The sequence below is a fragment of the Sinocyclocheilus grahami genome, unplaced genomic scaffold, assembly GCF_001515645.1.
Source record: "Sinocyclocheilus grahami isolate Dianchi unplaced genomic scaffold, SAMN03320097.WGS_v1.1 scaffold555.1, whole genome shotgun sequence".
Taxonomy (NCBI): domain Eukaryota; kingdom Metazoa; phylum Chordata; class Actinopteri; order Cypriniformes; family Cyprinidae; genus Sinocyclocheilus; species Sinocyclocheilus grahami.
The window spans coordinates 314,395-331,310 of NW_015505734.1; the positions used below are offsets into that span (position 1 = coordinate 314,395).

The following is a 16,916-nucleotide window of genomic DNA, read 5'->3' on the forward strand; positions in this document are numbered from 1 at the left end:
AAGATAAACGTCATCACCTGTGTAAACAGCGTGTTTTTGTATCTACTGGTAAAGTCGTTCCGGTCATTTTACAGCAATTTAGTTACTGGTGTGTGAAAGGGGCTAATATTCATGAGCGCTGAGGCAGACCATGCTGTGGAGATTTTGCACACACACTACACGACTACATTTGAAACGTTTGACGTCGGTAAGAAATATATTTTTTGTTTATATATACATTTAATTAATTGATTCATTTATTTAATATATTTTAAAATATAATTTATTCCTTTGATGGCAAGGCTGAATCTTATGTACTCACTGACCCCAAACTTTTAAAAGGCAGTGTATATACAGCTACCAAGCTCATGGAGAGATACACATACAGCCAAAATATAAACCAAGCACCTGTCAAATGGATAAATGTAAATGTGAAAATTAACCAAGAACAATAAATGCTAAAAAAAAATTCTGATAACATGTACACCTTCATTTTAATTTGCAAATAAATGCAAATGAATACATCAGAGCAAATTAATTAGAATCAACGTAAGCAATCCCCATAACAGAACATTACCTTCAGTCAGTAGTTTTTGATGTTAGAACATTCAGGTCATTGCCTGTTCTGTAAACGTACAGTACTATAGTACTCTGTTGTGCTGGTAGATTGTGACTCAAACAAAGCAAGCTGACATTTGATGCACATGATGATGGGGGGGGGGGCTAAAAGCAAAACAAGCACAAAAAACAATGCTTTAGTTAGATGCATATCTCTGTGTTTTTTTTTTGTTTTGATAAAAGTGCACTCATTCTGTGCCTGCTGAAGAGAGAAGCCCAGCAACTTGGAGATCTTTCTACCTGGACATCAGCGAACAGACCAGAGGAAGAGCCCTTAGTATGGAGACACAGAAATAGATCCCTCTGATCTATCATCAGACATCATTAATATACATCCCTGTTTTATTGTCTCCTGAGTGAAAAATAGTAATTTCAGGTAAAGTGTACACGCAAACGGTCATCTTTGAATGCAACTTTGGACTGCGGAACTAAGAGGAGTGTGTTTTTGGATGATTGAACACACTTCCTTCAAGCATGGCACTGCAGCGGCACAGGAGGCAGAGCAGTCGTACACTATCGCACGCTAACATGATAAATATGGCACTATGTCAGGTATCATTTGTGGGTGCTGCTTATTTATTTTGGTAAAAGAGCGTATCCATGCTGTAGTGAGCAATGAGTGCTGTCTAAAGCATCTTCAGTGTCTCATAGCTGCAGAACAATCCGGTGGGCCGATGATCTGGGACTGTTATTGCAGCGGAGAAACCCGCAGTGGAGTGGCACTGCTGAAGTCCAGGAAGAACGGGCCTTCCTGTTTGGGCAGGAAGGTAGTAGGGATGACATTGTAAATCCCAGCAGGCAAGTTCTCGAGCTCCATATAACAGAAACCGCATCTGAGGATAAAGAGATCAAATTCCATTATATAAGTATAACAATTAAAATGTTTGGAATCTATTTTACACACGCTTAAATCTTTAAACTATTGCAGACCATCAATTTAGATAAGTCAACCATGCTGATGCAGGATGAGACCATGAAAACATTTTTCTCAAACATATTTTGCAGTCATATGACTATATTATAAATGATCAACTATCTCTGAGCAAAACAAGCCCAAAAAACAATGCTTTAGTTAGATGCATATCTCTGTGTTTTTTTTTTTGTTTTGATAAAAGTGCACTCATTCTGTGCCTGCTGAAGAGAGAAGCCCAGCAACTTGGAGATCTTTCTACCTGGACATCAGCGAACAGACCAGAGGAAGAGCCCTTAGTATGGAGACACAGAAATAGATCCCTCTGATCTATCATCAGACATCATTAATATACATCCCTGTTTTATTGTCTCCTGAGTGAAAAATAGTAATTTCAGGTAAAGTGTACACGCAAACTGTCATCTTTGAATGCAACTTTGGACTGCGGAACTAAGAGGAGTGTGTTTTTGGATGATTGAACACACTTCCTTCAAGCATGGCACTGCAGCGGCACAGGAGGCAGAGCAGTCGTACACTATCGCACGCTAACATGATAAATATGGCACTATGTCAGGTATCATTTGTGGGTGCTGCTTATTTATTTTGGTAAAAGAGCGTATCCATGCTGTAGTGAGCAATGAGTGCTGTCTAAAGCATCTTCAGTGTCTCATAGCTGCAGAACAATCCGGTGGGCCGATGATCTGGGACTGTTATTGCAGCGGAGAAACCCGCAGTGGAGTGGCACTGCTGAAGTCCAGGAAGAACGGGCCTTCCTGTTTGGGCAGGAAGGTAGTAGGGATGACATTGTAAATCCCGGCAGGCAAGTTCTCGAGCTCCATATAACAGAAACCGCATCTGAGGATAAAGAGATCAAATTCCATTATATAAGTATAACAATTAAAATGTTTGGAATCTATTTTACACACGCTTAAATCTTTAAACTATTGCAGACCATCAATTTAGATAAGTCAACCATGCTGCTGCAGGATGAGACCATGAAAACATTTTTCTCAAACATATTTTGCAGTCATATGACTATATTATAAATGATCAACTATCTCTGACCTAGATTTCTTTGTGAGACAAGGCTGTGCGTTTCAAGCATTTGCATGCTTATGTTAAAGTGGAACACAGGCCAGCTGACTGTTATAAAAATACACAAGGTTGTCTTCAGAATATCATGCTCATGCTACCATATTACTTTTGATATTTTTTAAGTCTTATATGAGTTTTTTAAAGTACATACACTACGGTTTAAAAGTTTGGGCTCAGTATAATAGTTTTATTGAGCAAGGATGCATTTGAAAGACTTTTATATTGTTACAATATAAAGTAAATTATGTTTTAACTTTCTATTCATCAAAGAATCCTCAAATCAGAACAGAATTATTTATGAAGGATCATGTGACACTGAAGAACAGAGTAATGGCTGCTAAAAATAAAGGAATAAATAATTTTAATATATAGTAAAATACAAAACTGTTATTTTAAATTACAATAATATTTCATAAAATATTAAATAATCCTACCGACCCCAAACTTTTGAATGGTAAATTTTGAAAAGGGGGGTCCTTAAAAAGGGGATCATTATATTTTGGGGGCTTTACCATCTAAAATCTGCATTATACATCAAAGCACACTGCATTGTATACTGTATCCCATAATGCAACAAGCTCAACTTGTGGTTCACTTGTCACATTGCAAAATAGAAGTTCAAGTAATATCAAGCATCATTTTTTTTTTTTCTTTCTTGAATTTTGTTTTTTATTATTTACACTAATTTTCAGACTCAAAATGGAAAATGTTTTTACACAAAACTGCTTAATTTTTATTTAATTTTATAGGTAACTAGGTGCTATTAACAGAATTAAACATTGAGGTTGTGTAATTACGACATTTAGCATACTAGTAGGTCTGATTGTGTAACAGTATGCAAGCATTATGCACTTCACATAATTTTAAAAGCATACTGTAGTAGGCAGTATTCAAGTGTTTTTAAATGTATAATATGTAGTATGCAATAAGCAGTACACTAGCATCCCATCCCAAACATAGCCAATGTGTCTCATGTGGAAGAACGGAAGTCAACACAGGGTTGGGCTCTGCTTCACCTTTCATCTAGTTTTCTTCATCACAAAGAGAGTATTTCTTTACCGGTAATCTCCGCTCCCTCTCTTTTCTGATGATCCAGAATCCCCTGCAGTAGATACGGTCACCACCTCAAAGCCCACGCTGTACTGCCTGCAGAGAGAAAGCCAAACTCATCACGCTACATCATACATCCTCACACTCTACAGTGAAAAGAGAGAGAGAGTGACAGAAGGGATCTGAAAGTGTGTAGGTGTTTCTTCCGCAATGGAGTAGTTGCACAGGATGGCCCTGCCCTGATGTCAAGGGAAATCCAAACAACCCATGAAATCCCACCCCCATCTAATGGTCAAAAGGTTTTTTTTTTAATTATAAAAACACATGCAAAACACTATACCCTTGCTTACAGTTGACACACCCTATGTAAGTTACACCTAATCATTGCAAATTTCTTAAATTATAAAGGCCTTCAGATTATATATTGATATTCAGGTATCAAAGGATATAAATGTGACCCTGGACCACAAAACCAGTCTTAAATCGCTGGGGTATATTTTTAGTAACAGCCAAAAAAACATTGGTATGGGTCAAAATTATCGATTTTTCTTTTATGGCAAAAATCATTAGGATATTAAGCAAAGATCATGTTCCATGAAGATATTTTGTAAATTTCTTACCGTAAATATATATCAAAACTTAATTTTTGATTAGTAATATGCATTGTTAAGAACTTAATTTGGACAACTTTAAAGGTGATTTTCTCAATATTTAGATTTTTTTGCACCCTCAGATTCCAGATTTTCAAATAGTGCACAGGATGGCCCTGCCCTGATGTCAAGGGAAATCCAAACAACCCATGAAATCCCACCCCCATCTAATGGTCAAAAGGTTTTTTTTTTAATTATAAAAACACATGCAAAACACTATACCCTTGCTTACAGTTGACACACCCTATGTAAGTTACACCTAATCATTGCAAATTTCTTAAATTATAAAGGCCTTCAGATTATATATTGATATTCAGGTATCAAAGGATATAAATGTGACCCTGGACCACAAAACCAGTCTTAAATCGCTGGGGTATATTTTTAGTAACAGCCAAAAAAAACATTGGTATGGGTCAAAATTATCGATTTTTCTTTTATGGCAAAAATCATTAGGATATTAAGCAAAGATCATGTTCCATGAAGATATTTTGTAAATTTCTTACCGTAAATATATATCAAAACTTAATTTTTGATTAGTAATATGCATTGTTAAGAACTTAATTTGGACAACTTTAAAGGTGATTTTCTCAATATTTAGATTTTTTTGCACCCTCAGATTCCAGATTTTCAAATAGTTGTATCTCCTGTCTGTCCTATCCAAACAAACCATACATAAATGGAAAGCTTATTTATTCAGCTTTCAGATGATGTATAAATCTCAATTTCAAAAAATGTACCCTTATGACTGGTTTTGTGGTCCAGGGTCACGTATGTTTATTACAATTATTTTAAATACCAGTTGTAACCTTTGAAATGTAATGAAACCAAAGAAAATAACAAGCAGTCTGACCTGGAGCCACGGAGTTCGATTAGCAGAGGGCCTGCTTTGTCCATGTTGAACTGGTATATGGGGTTGTTCTTGAAGGTATCTCTGTAGTTTCCACAACCTCCTGCACTGGCCCCTTTCCACTGGCCATTTATCTACACATAGAGACAGATGTTAAACCATCTGGAAATAGTTTCCAACAAAAACAACCACTAAGAATACTTTAGAGGTGTGAACTCACTCTTTTGGTGTGGGTGAAGGGTGTTGGGATTTTGGAGAAATTAAACTTGCATACCGAGTACACCTGGAAAGGGCATATTCATTAAAACAGTTAATAGAATTAAAATACTATAAAAATAAAAACCATCGCATTTGATTGTGTTTTTACCCTTAGTGTGTAGTTGATGGTGTTTTGTTTCTCATACTGAGAGACCACCAGTGTGAAGGCATGAGTTCCAGGACCAGTCAGCTTGATCTTGGTTAAGTAGTGAGGACTGTTGATCCTGATGCCATCAATGTAGGGAGGAGGTTCAGCTTCGGGAAAAAATCAGAACCGAGTACATAAATGAAATTATAAACTATAAAGATATACACAAGTGAATGTATTTGAGTTCTTGAATTATGTGCTCACTTACCTGGATAATAGACTTTCTTTCCATTGGTCTTGTAAACTACTAAAGTAATAAACTCCCGGTTTTGAGCAAAGTCATCCTTGAGAGTGAATGGGAAAGTAAGAAAATCATAAGCACTCGCTGTAAAAAATAATTGCAATTTCAAATGTAAAAGACTGTAAAAATACTACAGAAAAAATGTTAATTGGTCAAGTTCCCTTACTGTCCCTTGATAGTATCTTGTTTAAATAATTGTGTATCCTAATAGATTCTCAGCTTATGGAAATACTACTTGTGATTAACTTTGATTCATCAAGTGGTTTTCATATTACCACAGTAGCAGTGTGGCCTTGCTAATTCAGCAGAAAAGGCTGCTGGATTTATTGATTTAAAAATTAAATTTTCTAGTATTTACAGGTTGTTTTGTAAATATGTTTACACAATGATTTTGGAAACCATAGCTGCCATTATTATCTGTAAAAAAAAAAACATGACCCTTTTTTTTTTTTTTTTTTACTGTGTCCCCTCAATCGGTTTGTAGCAAACTGTACTATAATCTGTTGCAGTACCTTGTCAGTGATGTGTCTGGTGAGTAGGACCCATACTGCAGCACCCCCTTGAGGACACTGCACCTCCAACTTGTACTGAGGATTATTGGCCAAGCTGTAGACATCTTTCACCGGTCCCTGTTTGCCATCCCAGCTACTGCAATAGCATAATGCACATATATCTTCTATATATCTGATAATAACCAGACAACATAGAGACATTTATACAGATGTAATGACAATGAGACGGACCTGTGAATACATGAGGATTCTTTAAACAGTGCTGGATTCCAGCTCAAATAGATGACGTCGTAATACTGGCACAAGTCTTCCCAGATGATCCAAAATACACCTTAAAGAACATCACACAAGTCAATAACTTATTTTACAATATTTGTCTTGTGTCATTGTTAGTTTAGCACTGACTTACCATTGTCAAACTTCTGTGCGGTTTTGGGGTCAAAATTTAGGTATTTGAGAAGATCTGGTGTCCAGTTCTTTTCGTCACGTTCGCTATATCGCCCTTTCCACCTGAGATGGCTCCATGGGTTCTTCAGCTGGAGGAAGCGCTTACCCTGAGAGAACAAGCAGGAAATGATGTTGTTGTTGTTGTTATAGTCACGAGGCTTCACTATGTAAGAGATTTTTAACAGACCAGGGGTCGTGAGTTTCACCTTGTATTCCCTGATGTCTAGGACAGCATATGCGTGTGTGGGCACTAAACCCCACATCTCCCCCTCCTCCTCAGTCATGACCCCTGTCGCCGTGGTGATGAGAACATCTCCTCTGTGAAACCTGCCAGAATAGATCACCAAAACACCAGTATTGTTATTGTTAACTAAAAAAAAAAAAAGCCATGTGACGTTACAGTGGTCAGAAATCAATACACACCAGTGGATTGTGTTTGTACTGTGAATGTGTGCTTACCTCTGGTAAAGCATGCGGAAAGTTTCATCTTTGTTAAAGGACTGATTGTCTGAGTGCATAGCTATGTTGTTGTTGTTGTTATAGTCACGAGGCTTCACTATGTAAGAGATTTTTAACAGACCAGGGGTCGTGAGTTTCACCTTGTATTCCCTGATGTCTAGGACAGCGTATGCGTGTGTGGGCACTAAACCCCACATCTCCCCCTCCTCCTCAGTCATGACCCCTGTCGCCGTGGTGATGAGAACATCTCCTCTGTGAAACCTGCCAGAATAGATCACCAAAACACCAGTATTGTTATTGTTAACTAAAAAAAAAAAAAGCCATGTGACGTTACAGTGGTCAGAAATCAATACACACCAGTGGATTGTGTTTGTACTGTGAATGTGTGCTTACCTCTGGTAAAGCATGCGGAAAGTTTCATCTTTGTTAAAGGACTGATTGTCTGAGTGCATAGCAATACGCTCTGGGATCCAGCCAGTGAGAGCGTGCAAATCAATATTCTACAAAGAGAAAACATGAAAGTGTCACCACAGTATACACTACTGTTCAAAAGTTTGGGGTGAGTACAACTGAACAATTTAATAGATTTCTATTTCCAAATAAACACTGTTCTCTTGAACGTTACATTCATCAAAGAATCTAAAATAAAACATTTATATTTCATTAATTCATCATCAGCCATAACATGAAAATCAGCCAGTATTGTAATATCTGTGCATCCCTTCGTATTTTTCTGTAAAAGTGACATTCATTTTGGTGACAGAAATGTTTTGTTTAGAGCAGAATCTGAGTCTGAAGTTCCACTCACAGAATTGGAGCCTGGGAAATCGTATCCTCCCATGACCTTCATATAAGCCTTCTCAATGAGCGACACCCAAAGTTCATTGCGATTACTGGAGTAGGAGCAAAGCAGTTCGCCATTGCGATCCACCGGGAGAAAATCATCAATAATCACCTGACAGAGAAACGCACACCTGAACTATAACAATACAATCCTGAACCTGTTCATCTTCAAACAATGAAGACGACAATAGAAAAAAACTGCAGTTTATTTGAGGAGGAGGTTAAGCACCTTTCTCGGCACGCCGTTAACGTGCAGTTTCACCATGTACTTCCCACAAGGGTTATACTCTGGCTGTCCTTTCCTGTTCTGTGGGTAGATGATGCTACATACAAACACGCAAATAAATATTTTATCATTGTGGGTACCTCCAATTGACTACTATAATCTGTGTTATATAATTGTTATTCATTTAAATTATAGCAAAACAGAGGTGCTCGTTCAATAATTTTTTACATTCCAGCCTGAGGATACTTGACATTCTCAAGCTTGATTCAGTTCATTAAGCATCCAAAAGCAACCTCATAATCCAAGGGTTACACATGAGTCAAACTATTAGTGTAAACAGTGAGGCCTAGCACACCCGCCGTACCTTGTGATTAACTTTTTGTTGTAGCGTCTCTCATATGCTGCACTGATGGCCAATGAGGCAACGAAAGAACAGTCTGACACAACCGTCTGCAAGCATGAACAAACAAAAGAACATTACATCTCTTGAACGTTACATTCATCAAAGAATCTAAAATAAAACATTTATATTTCATTAATTCATCATCAGCCATAACATGAAAATCAGCCAGTATTGTAATATCTGTGCATCCCTTCGTATTTTTCTGTAAAAGTGACATTAATTTTGGTGACAGAAATGTTTTGTTTAGAGCAGAATCTGAGTCTGAAGTTCCACTCACAGAATTGGAGCCTGGGAAATCGTATCCTCCCATGACCTTCATGTAAGCCTTCTCAATGAGCGACACCCAAAGTTCATTGCGATTACTGGAGTAGGAGCAAAGCAGCTCGCCATTGCGATCCACCGGGAGAAAATCATCAATAATCACCTGACAGAGAAACGCACACCTGAACTATAACAATACAATCCTGAACCTGTTCATCTTCAAACAATGAAGACGACAATAGAAAAAAACTGCAGTTTATTTGAGGAGGAGGTTAAGCACCTTTCTCGGCACGCCGTTAACGTGCAGTTTCACCATGTACTTCCCACAAGGGTTATACTCTGGCTGTCCTTTCCTGTTCTGTGGGTAGATGATGCTACATACAAACACGCAAATAAATATTTTATCATTGTGGGTACCTCCAATTGACTACTATAATCTGTGTTATATAATTGTTATTCATTTAAATTATAGCAAAACAGAGGTGCTCGTTCAATAATTTTTTACACAAACTTTTTTTTTCTATATGCATTATGTCGAAATAATGCTGAAAAAAAGTAAATAAAAAATACACTTGTGGCTGATATAAATGAGCCTTTATATATCATTATATAAATAAATTATTTTGAGTTATGGCTGATAACGAACAAGTTAAAACCCATATTAATATTATATAACACTTAGCACAAATCAAATAAAAACTACAATTAAAAAATTTGTCAAGTCAATTTAGGCATCACAACATTATACATAGACATGAAAAAACTACTTATGTATGGTAACCCTCGTTCCCTGATGGAGGGAACAGAGACGTTGTGTCGAAGTTCAAACATTAGATATTTCACGATTCGATTTTCTCACAATTTTTTTTTTTTTTACAAAATGAGATTTGAGAAATTATAAATGAAAAGATGTCCTTTTATTATTGCTTGGACAAAATGCTGAACATTTCTTTGTGAAATTGAAATATGAAACTTAAAACAAACCCCAAATCAAATAGGCCTAAATAACAAATAAAAGACATCTCTTCATAAACTAATGCTTTGCCTGTGCCCTTTCCAATCAGTTAAGAGGCAACCACTGGATTTTAATCATGATCCAAACAAAGATTCCGCATACATGCTGCATGAGCAGTTTTAAATCTACATTAGATTGTATAATTTTGAAATTTGAAGCAAAAACAGAATGGTCTGACTTTAACTTTGTGAAATTATGCTACATAAAACATTTGAACGAGACAAAAACAGCAGACGGGCTGAATGAGAGCGCAAATTCTCTCTCTGCCAGCAGGTAGTGCTTATGGAAAAGCAGCGATACAGCATTTCCTTAGTTACCGCTGTAAACAAAGCAGCACAGCGCTTGACCCTATTGATGAACGTTGCGTTAATATCCATTTATATACAGTAGGTACAGAAAGTATTCAGACCCCCTTAAATTTTTCTCATGGCTGTATTAGATCAAAAGGGTGCTTCTACTAAATACTGAGCAAAGGGTCTGAATACTTAGGACCATGTGATATTTCAGTTTTTCTTTTTTAATAAATCTGCAAAAATGTCAACAATTCTGTGTTTTTCTGTCAATATGGGGTGCTGTGTGTACATTAATGAGGAAAAAAAATTAACTTAAATGATTTTAGCAAATGGCTGCAATATAACAAAGAGTTAAACATTTAAGGGCGTCTGAATACTTTCCGTACCCACTGTAGAGTCAAGATGAAAAGAAAATACCATCTACATTTTTCTAAAGACAGTCAGTTCCCCTCAGAGATACATTTATATTAACTCCTATCCACAATTGTATCACAATTCGTTTAATATCTCAACCGATTTGAATCGTCACATATTTGTATAGATTTTCAACCGGCTCGCGGTGCATCGTTACATCCCTACAGGTTGGTGACGTAGAGGGTTCTGCTCCTAGCTGACGAAATCGTGGAAGGCATCGCACTCCCCAAAGCATGCACTGTGACCCTCGTTGCGAGCGCAGTTCCTGCAGAACCTCTGGATTGGGGCCACCCTCGTGCAGCTTTTTCAACGCCTCGGCCTGGTAGACCTTCAGGATTGCCATGGATTGCAGGGTGGATGCAGCTTGTCCAGAGGCCCTGTAAGCCTTCGACACAAGGGAGGAAGAAAACGTACAGGCCCTGGATGGGTGTCTCGGGCAGCCCCGTCAAGTGGCAGCGTTTTGAAGGCACAGGTGCACTGCAATCGCCCTCTCCACCTGATGGACCTCCGTGAACCCCCTCGCTGGACCCCCACCGAGGATGGTGAAGGTGGAGGAGCCGGTGTATCTTGTCCTGGCCAAGTAGGGGGCTTTCCACAATTTCGTCAGCTACTCGTGGACATCCGGGAAGAAAGGAACTGGGACTGGTCGCGGCGAATGTCGCACTCAGCACCCAGAAAGTAATCATCCAGCTATGAGCGTTCAGGGCGGGGTGGAGGAGTCCACTCAAGCATGATGCTTTTGGCTGCCTGGGCAAGCACAGATGCCATCTCAGCATCCGCCTCAGACTGAAGTAGTTGAGTTGTCAGCTTTGGATGGTTCCAGCCCGCCCTCCGATGCTGCAATTGACAACTTATCCTCACTGCAAGCTCCGAATGAGAGATCGAACTCATCCTGAGACAAGCTCTCAAACTCATCTGGAAGCTCGACCAGAAGACATGAAGCGTAAGAAGAACTAGAAGTCCAAGGAACGGGAAGCAGCAACGCGCCTATGGCCATATCCTCACAAAAAGGACATGAACCATCCACGAGGGCTGCTTCAGCACGGGCACGGCCCAAGCATTGAACACAGCAATCCTGCCGGTCAGAAGGAGAGATGTAGAAACCGCAACCAGAAGGACATGGATGGAAAGGCATGAAACACACAATTCCACCCATGAAGCTCTTTCAGAGAATTTACTCTTTTAGAAGAAATTTGCTCTCAAAGATTGCCGTCGAAGCACCCAGTGGTACTCTCACAACAGTTATCTGTGTGAGGGCAAGGGAGAGACTGCTCCCTGTGTCATAGATCCAACGATGAGGAGATCGAGAGGTGAGCGATGTGCCACTTCTCATAAAGAGACGCTGCATTTGGCACCGAAGAACAGAACAAGTGAGCAAATGCCACGCTGGCCTATTTATACCCAAATATCCAGGGCTTCTCATAAAGAGACGCTGCATTTGGCACCGAAGAACAGAACGAGTGAGCAAATGCCACGCTGGCCTATTTATACCCAAATATCCAGGGGGTGGCCTGCTATGCAAATTTTGCTGCCAATTTCATTGGCCTTTCTCAATGTCAGAGGTATCTGGGCTCCCAAGTGCGACCTCTAGTGTCAGAACTTTGACACAACGTCGATTTGACCGACTGAAAGGGAACAGATATTCAATATGTTTACAATTTGATACTATAATAAAATTATTAGTACTTTTGTAAGAATAAATGTAGTGAGTGTGAGATTAATAGTGATCGAAACTGGAACTGGAGAAAAAATTATTAAATATCAGACATCATCCTTGCTCTCAGCCTACCTGAGCACCTCGATCTCCTCCGCTGTGTAACGTTGACCCTGCGGCTCGCTGGACTGCACTGCTCGGACTGGCTGCGGTTTGTCATGAAGGGAGAAGTCTGGGCCTAGTGGAAAGAACTGCCTCACCTGAGCAGGGTCTTTGGATGCTGAGAAGACGGGCTTGTCCTGATTTGCTTGTTTACTAAGAGAGTCTTTCAGTCCCTCTGCCCTGAAAAAAGAAAAGAAGATGAAAGCAAAGAATAACGGGTAAAATGTGCATTGTACTGATTGTGCATTGTTCTATTTTGAAATGTGTGTTTGTATTGAGTTTAATAATATTCTACGGTAATCGTCAATATGCCACAACTGCTGTCGATACTGCTGTTGATTTTGTGGTATTTCCCCCATAATATTCATAATACACTGGAGTATTAGTATTTTAGTATTAGAGTAAATAGTGAAGCACCTGTCCAGAGCCTGTCGAGCAAGCTGCTTCAGTTTCCCCTGTAGTGATTGATCTGATGTCTCATTGGACTGTGTGGGAGAGAGAAAGAGGTCAAAGATTATAGGGCTTGGCTCAGTTTCTAGTTACAGAGGAGCCCATATAACCGGCAGTGAGAGATATGAAACCAGAACAACCAACTTAACACCACCACCTGTTCCAAAGACTGACATTACTTCAGAACTGCTGCTAGTATCTGAGTCCACCATGTGTAGTTATAATGAAATCATATAGTTCTTTATATACACTACTGTTCAAAAGTTTGGGGTTAGTATGATTTTTTTAAATATTTTTGAAAGAAGTCTCTTATGCTCACCAAGGCTGCATTTATTTGATCAAAAATAAAGTAAAAACATCAATATGTTGAAAAAATTATAACAATTTAAAATAACTGGCTTCTATTTTAATATATTTTAACATGTAATGAATGTATTCCTGTGATGGCAAAGCTGAAAAGTTATTAATTGTTAGTTCTTAATATTTTGGTCGGAACCATGATACATTATTTTAGAATTCTTTTATAAAGAATTTAAAAAAAATCTTACTGACTCTTTATTGACCCTTTATTGACAAAAGAGTATTTTAAAACTCAAAGCATTTCCCCTTATGTGATGACTCACCGCTTGAATACACAACTCCACAGCCTGTGTATAGAGCTCAATGGCCTCATCTGCGTTTTCCTTCTCATCCTCTTCAAAAGCCTGTGTCACCAGGAAGTACGCCCTCTCCAGATCCAGCTGATGCTTACTCTTCAGAGGGTCAGTGCTCTGTGCTTGAACTAATCACAGGGATTCAGTCAGGAAACTGTGGGGCCCTAACACAGTAAGGCCTTTTAAATTAATTCACACAAAAAATCAATGCCTTTTTTTATTCAACCTCATGTTGTTCCAAACCCATGTGAAAAAAAAAAAATTTACTTGGGCTTCAACTTAATGGCTTTATTAGTCATATGATTGCTTAGTGTGCAGCGAAGAAATATATTTAGGATCTTATTCACTGAAAATCTTAATATCTGTCTTATTTATGTCCAATTTTTGAAATTTTTTTTTTAAAGAAGTGGTTCTCAACCTTTTAGACTCAAAGACCCTCCATTGTCCAAATATTTGAAGGCCCACCACATTGGCTAAGATATTTTCTCTGGTATAGGATCTTATTCACTGAAAATCTTAATATCTGTCTTATTTATGTCCAATTTTTGAAATTTTTTTTTTTAAAGAAGTGGTTCTCAACCTTTTAGACTCAAAGACCCTCCATTGTCCAAATATTTGAAGGCCCACCACATTGGCTAAGATATTTTCTCTGGTATTTCTATTGTAATTTTAACAATGCTGCTTGTTTTTAAACATTTTCATTAAAGATAGAAAAATATCCATATTTCAAATGTAATAAACACTTTTTTCTCACTTCCGCTGACTGTCATATGCGGAAGCTGTGCAGGCGGATGACGTAAGACGTCGGTCGACGTTGCGTGATTAGTGACGAACGCGGAGACAAAACAAAACAAAATGCCGTTCATGAATTAGAAGCACAAAACGAGGATTTGTAAAGAAAAATGTCGGAGGATTTCGATATAAGCCAAGAGGAGACTGGTTTTCCTTTGCTAAATTAAGGAAACTTTGTTTCCTTTGCTCCTGCATTTCTCAGAGGCACGCGCGACACATACGTTCTACGTCATCCGCCTGCATGTCTTCCGCGTACCACAGTCAGCGGAAGTGAGAAAAAAAGTGTTTATTACGTTTGAAATATGGATATTTATCTTACAAAAATGCATGGATTCGCTACAGGAGGCCTTTATTCCCTCCCCGGAGCCGTGTGAGGGACGTTTTATTACGGATGCGTGCACTTTATTTCACACCTTCTGAACTGTTGACAACCAACACCCGCTTACCCGCATTGAAAGGCTTGGAGGGGGCCAGGACAATTTTTAATATAACTCCGATTGGATTCGTCTGAAAGAAGAAAGTCACATACACCTAGGATGCTTTGAGGGTGAGTAAAACACAGGCTAATTTTCATTTTTGGGTGAACTATCCTTTTAACAAAAACTGGGAGTATTGATATATTACATTAAATGTATTAATCATGATTCATTTTGTGTTTCCAGAAGATCCAAGATTCTCATTTGGTAAGGTATTTAAAGAAAAAATAGCCATTGAGGGGGAAAATAAATTTTATTTTTTTTGTGTTTTTAGCATTACGTTGAAGCTCACTTACTCAATCCTGTTGCAGCGGTTAATAGATCACTGAAATGAAGACTGTTAGTAAATAAAAACTGTTCCTCACACAAAGCTAACATATGGTTTCAGAATATTTGGAATACAGCACATTAGTTGTATAGGTCACTTTAATTAAACGTCTATGCCCTTTTTGCCTGTGTTTTGAAGCTTCAAAGCTTCAGTACCCAATCATTGTTAAAAAGAGCAACCAATACAATTTTGTGTTACAAGGGAGAAAGTCATTACAGTTTTGTAATGACCTAAAGGTGAGTAACCAATGAGAGAACATTAATGTAGACTACTCAAATGTAACGCTGTTCTCAAATGACGAGAGAACAGCGAATTACATTTAACTGTGAACTAGAAAATCTGACAGCATTCATTTGTGATTCCCAAATGCTGCATTAGTCACACCACTTTCAAATGTGCTATGATCTATGTAAGCTTTTTAAAGGTTGGGCCGTGGAAAATATGAGCATCATTTCTTCCATCGACATCGACGAGGAGGTTTCAGTTTTGTTGACCACAGAGAACGGCAGAAAAAATTCAGCCCTAAAGAATTAACTTTAAAGAAGTATCAATAGATGAAAACATCTTTTTGATGAGGTCATATTGTTATTAGTTCACGTAAACTGACCGGCATTGAGTAGAGTCTGTACTCTGTCCAGGTACTCGTTCACCTTGTCTTGGATGCTCTCTAGTTTGGATCCAGCCATGCCTGCATAGATGAGAGCCTGGGCAGCCTCCTATTCAGAGCCCAAAACAAAATATATCAAATATGAGTTTAATTCAAATATATTTTATTTGCCATAACATGGAACAAGCTGATAATTACATGGAAGAATAAAGCCTTTTCAGGAAGTTTAAGGTAAGCTAGCTTTAAATGTCTAATAGGAGAACCTTACCTTATAGTAGAAAACAGCTTCATTGTATTTCCCCTTCTGATCATGCAGTACAGCTGATTTGGCAAATTTAATAGCATCGAGTTCAAGAGCTGTACAATCCATGATTGATGTTTAAATGCTGATAACTGGGTTCAGCTGAACCGGTATATGGCAAATCATTTTAACCTGTTCTTCATTATAGGCAGCAGTTCCTCCTAAGATTTGCGTTTCTTTCTTGGGTTGTTCTCGTAACGTGAACTTCCCGACCTCGAACTCCGAAATAAAATAAGGCGAGACTGAAAAATATTGAATTCAAGGAGATTTCAAAGTTAGTGACTCTAAATAAGGTGTGAACACACAACGATTTAACTTGCTATATGATGACATAACAAAAACAAATCCTGAAACCCGCAGTACTTCCGGATGCGGTGGGCGTGAACTGATGTTGTCACGAGACGTCATTGCTTTCAGAGTCGTTGCAGTCCGAGTCATTTCCGCGAATCGGTTCCTTAAAATAGGTCATTTAAAAGAACCGGTTCAAAAACAATTCAGTGATTCTTATTTCATTTAATAAAATAAGGCGAGACTGAAAAATATTGAATTCAAGGAGATTTCAAACTTAGTGACTCTAAATAAGGTGTGAACACACAACGATTTAACTTGCTATATGATGACATAACAAAAACAAATCCTGAAACCCGCAGTACTTCCGGATGCGGTGGGCGTGAACTGATGTTGTCACGAGACGTCATTGCTTTCAGAGTCGTTGCAGTCCGAGTCATTTCCGCGAATCGGTTCCTTAAAATAGGTCATTTAAAAGAACCGGTTCAAAAACAATTCAGTGATTCTTATTTCATTTATTATGTGGGGCCTCACAT

The 16,916-nt window shown here is 38.3% G+C and overlaps 1 pseudogene; it reads right to left on the reverse strand.

Annotated features, from left to right (window-relative positions):
• Positions 1–1,684: 1,684 nt before the first annotated feature.
• Positions 1,685–16,456, reverse strand: LOC107556077 (calpain-7-like; annotated as a pseudogene).
• Between the last annotated feature and the right edge of the window lie 460 nt (positions 16,457–16,916).